This window comes from Mastomys coucha, unplaced genomic scaffold, assembly GCF_008632895.1.
Source record: "Mastomys coucha isolate ucsf_1 unplaced genomic scaffold, UCSF_Mcou_1 pScaffold1, whole genome shotgun sequence".
In the NCBI taxonomy this organism is placed as follows: domain Eukaryota; kingdom Metazoa; phylum Chordata; class Mammalia; order Rodentia; family Muridae; genus Mastomys; species Mastomys coucha.
In genome coordinates, this window is record NW_022196891.1 from 86,437,513 (window position 1) to 86,442,128 (window position 4,616).

The 4,616-nt window shown below is 43.4% G+C and overlaps 1 protein-coding gene across 4 annotated transcripts in view; it reads right to left on the reverse strand.

Annotated features, from left to right (window-relative positions):
• Positions 1-4,616, reverse strand: part of Kcnk2 (potassium two pore domain channel subfamily K member 2) — a 200,359-nt gene that overhangs the window by 99,848 nt on the left and 95,895 nt on the right. The gene's annotated exons all lie outside the window — the stretch shown is intronic.

Below are 4,616 nucleotides of genomic sequence, written 5' to 3' on the forward strand. Positions count from 1 at the left end.
GAGGAGGAGGGGATGGAGGAGGAGGAGGGGATGGAGGAGGAAGAGGAGGGGATGGAGGAGGGGGGGCAGGGAAAGGATGAGGCGAGGCAGAGGGCAGAGAGGGAGGGAGTCAGACTGCACATGTAGCTGGGTTCGACAGCACCTAAGTGCCATTCACTAAGGCCTGGGTTCTATCCCCAGCAGTAAGCACAAACAAAATTAAAAACAAAAATCATGTTCTTTTGTATGTTTATGCAAATTTTCATTTTCATGAGTTCAATATATTTAAATTCTTCTCCAGGCAGTGTGATGCACACTTATAACTGCAAGCAGAAGCAGAGGGATTGAGAGTTCAAGGCTAGACTATAGAGAAAGACCTCGGCTCTTCTTTTATAATGCTGCAGTATGTGCCTCTCTCTCTCCCTCTCTCTCTCTCTCTCTCCCTCTCCCTCTCTCTCTCTCTCTCTCTCTCTCTCTCTCTCTCTCTCTCTCTCTCTCCTTCTCTCTTCCTCTCTCTGTCCCCTACCTTCCCCCTCCCTCTATCCCTCTCTCTTCCTCCCTCCCTCTCTCTATCTCTCCTTTCCTCTCTGTCTTTCTCTTTCTCTCTTTTTCTCTCCCTCTCCCCCTTCTTTCCCTCTTCCCACCCCCTTACACAGACTCTTATTTCACACAAATCAAACATTCACATATGTAAAATACAGGAGATCTATAAAAAGGAAAAAGAAGATTCCCATAACAACCCAACGTTCTTACCATGGCCACAGCTTAAACCTTTATTGCATCAAACCCATACCTGGGGGAATTGTTCTATATCCCACACAGGCCTATATGATCACTTTTAGAGAATTTACTTTTTTTCTGTTTTAGATTAAAAAAATATTAGCTAGCATTGGATACACAAATGTACATTTCTCATCTTTTGAGGTATCAGTTCTTGAAAGATTTTAGTCTTATCACTTACTGAAGAAGTCAGTGAGCTTTTATTTTGTATATTTAAATTATTACCTTTTTATATTTAAAATATAAAATATAAATAAATCTTATATTTAAAACATACTATTATATATTTATATTTAAATTTGTATATTGGTTTTTAGTCTGCAGTACGTAGTAAAAAGAGATGCAGCTTTATAATTTTATAAATCTCTTTAATACCTGGCTCAACACAAGACAGTTGTATTCTAATACATACTGCTATAGTCAATCTGTGGGAGCAGCCCATCATATAAATTCCAGAAAACTGTACCGTACAATGAATAAAACAGGATACAGAAGACAAAACACCTTCACGGTACTAAGAAAATTCCTTTGGGGGCTGAAGAGATGGCTCAGTGGTTAAGAGCACATAAGGCTCTTGCAGAGGATCCAGATTTGGTTTGCAGTCACATAGGGTGGCTCACAATGTTCTGTATCCCCTGTGCTGGGGATCTGCCGCCCCCTGCTGGCCTCCTCAGGCACCTGCACTCACATGCACACACACCCACACACAGAGATATAATCAAGTCAATCTTTAAAAAATGAGTAAAGATTGATTTGAACCTGTCATAGATCTGAGAAGCTTGTAGGGACCGAGTTAGAGATCCATGGCTTGCCACCGAGCTAGTGAGTTCTTTGTGTTTGTCCAGATCCGTTCCTACCTGGGAGAGCTCGCTTCTGTACTGTGTTTTTTTATCTCGTGGTTTTCAGTAGCTGTGCTCGCTTGCTTTTCACCTTTTCATCAGAATCCCACAGCAGAGTTGAATCAGAACAATGAAAACAATGTTCTCCTCAGACAAACTCCTCAACAAATAAAGGAGGGTGTCACTACGTACACTGAGTGTTAGGAAGCAAGTGTCCTTTAAATATTTTGTGAGAACGAGTTTTAAAATACAAATAAAAATAAATTTAAAATATAAGTAATATAATATACTATTTTTATTTATATAGTATTTATAATATATATAATATAAATAAATAAATTTGCAATATAAATATGATTTTTAAAAGATATAAGTAAAACTTTAGAAATTATTTTTGGTGAACAAGGGCTGGAGAGATGACTCAGTGGTTTGAAGTACTTGCTGCTGAAGACACTGGCTCGGTTCCCACCACCCATGGCCCGTGGCTGACAGCCGCCTGCAACTCCACCTCCAGGGCCTCTGTATCCTCTTCTGAACTTCACTTATATATACACACACCAAGAATAACAAGAATAATTATTCAAATGTCTTGCAGAGTCTTATTAGAAGGCATACAGGCTCCTGCTGGTCAGGTTAGTGTGTGGCGTGATATGACTGTCCTGGACCATCCCAGGCACGTCTCTTGTTGCAGGTGGCCTGGAAAGCAGGTGACTGTGCTTTGCACCAGTGCTGGAGGCCATTTTTCAGAATCTCAACCTCTGGCAGCAATGGTCACTTGGCACTGATCCACCTCTGGGGGACACAACTCCCTCCTCAGCTGAACTAAGCAGGTCTTTGAAAGTATTTAAAATAGGAATAATAGCAACGAGGGAGATAATAAGCAAAGAAATAAATGTGATTCTAAATAAACACAAATGGAGCAAAATGTTATTGCTTGATATTCCCTTGACTCTAGTGGATTTATGGGCCGCATGGCTTAAAAATCTCGAGACAATGAAACGGGAGAGATTGTCCAGCCATTCTTGCTGGATCAGTGAACTTTAGGTTCACTGAGAGACCCTGTCTCAAAATACAAGATGGACAGTGATCAAGACAAACATCCAATGTCAATCTCCGGCCTTTACATGCATGTATATGCATGTATACACACACACACACACATGCATACACGTATGAACATATAAGCTTTAAAACCTCACTATTCCTACTAAGTCTTGTGAACTAGCAGATCACATCCATAATTTATAAGGGGCTGAGCTGTCTGGATTAAGATGAAGAGAACACAACCTCACACATCCCTACCCCAAGACGACATGTCTGTGCAATGTTAACTAAGAACAGTCTTCAAGCCCCACAAAGGATGCCGATCACCATGGATTTATACTTAAATTGCTATTCAGTTCCCAGACGGAATGTGCACAGAGGAGCCTATGGATGTGGGTCAGTGGATAGAGCTACTGCCCAGCATGTGTGAAGCTCTGGGTTCCCCCCCAGTACCTCATGAAGGCAGTGAAAGGCCTGGGGTACGGTGGTGCACATCTGATATTCCAGCACTCAGGAGGCAGAGGCAAGAGGATCAGGAGTCCAAGGCTAGCCTCAACTAGCTGCTTATGCATGAGATGAACTCCACAAAACACACAAATAAGAAGAAATTAAAAAGAAAAAAAAAGTGTGCTCCACGAAAAAGAAGTTGAGCACATGGCTCTGTCCTGACATTTAGTTCAAGGAATGATGAGGGCATTTAGCCATAAAGGCAATGACAGAAAGTCTTGGTCTCTGTGACAATGCTGGCTTTAGAATCAACATGCCTGAGTTAGACTGTGGATATGTTTGCTTTTTTCTGTTTGTTTGTTTTTCTTGGTTTTTCGAGACAGGGTTTCTCTGTGTAGCCCTGGCTGTCCTAGAACTAACTCTGTAGACCAGGCTGGCCTTGAACTCAGAAATCCTCCTGTCTCTACCTCCCAAGTGCTGAGATTAAAGGTGTGCGCCACCACTGCCTGGCCCTGATATGTTCGTTCTTGAACTGTAAAAAGTTAGTACACATTTGCCCTCTGCCCTGTCAGAACTCTACCTGGCTTTGGCCTCAAACACTGGTGAGACTCATGTCTCTGCTCCACACTCATAGGTTAGCACATTCTTAGAATCCAGAGGGAACCCGGTAGTCATGCTTCGCCATGTGATGGCAAGGAAGGACTTTTTATGTCTTGAAGTGCCTAAAGTGGCTATTCCTGAAAAGTCCTGAAGAAGACATTGTCTTTCAGCTGGTCTTACTATAAATGTAAAAGTGAACATGGTCCCCAAATCTGGTTGCACGTTTTTGCATGCATGCCTGCGTTGCAGGTGTGCCCCACTGTGCCTATACATGCAGAGGTCGGAGAAGGGCCTTGGGACCTGCTGCATGATTACCCACCTCTTTCTCTTGAGATGGGGTCTCTCACTAAACCTTGAGCTCACCGATTTTTGGCTAGGCTGGTGGCCAGCCCCAGGGTTCCTCTCATCTCTGTCCCAAATAGCTCTGGGGTCACAGGCTGCACTGCTACCTTCAGCTTGTACATGGGTATTGGGAAGCCAAACTCAGGTCCTCAGACTGATCAACAAGTGTTTGTGGACCTCCCTGTCCTCAGGGGCTGCTGGCCACAGGCCCATGAGAACAAGGGGAGCAGAGTCGAAGGACGGGGCTCAGACAGAAATGACAGACTTCCGGGATCAGCTTCACAGAGACAGCTCAACTTCATTCAGGGAGAATCAAAAGCTATGTAGTTTTGGGGAAGGAGGTGGGGGGGTTCTAGGGTGAGTATGTACTATTGGCTGGAGTTGAGAATCCCTGAGCCAGGACTGTATTGGAGTTGGGCTGACCTGCTCAAAGGACAGGAGCTGAGTCCAGCCAGCCGCTCCAGCCATTCCCACACGTGCCATGTCTATGTCATATTTTGTTGGAATTTTGTAGTTATTATGAAGCCCAAACTGGCTGACAGAAATATCAACACTTAGAAATGAAGTGGTTGAGCCTCTACTTCT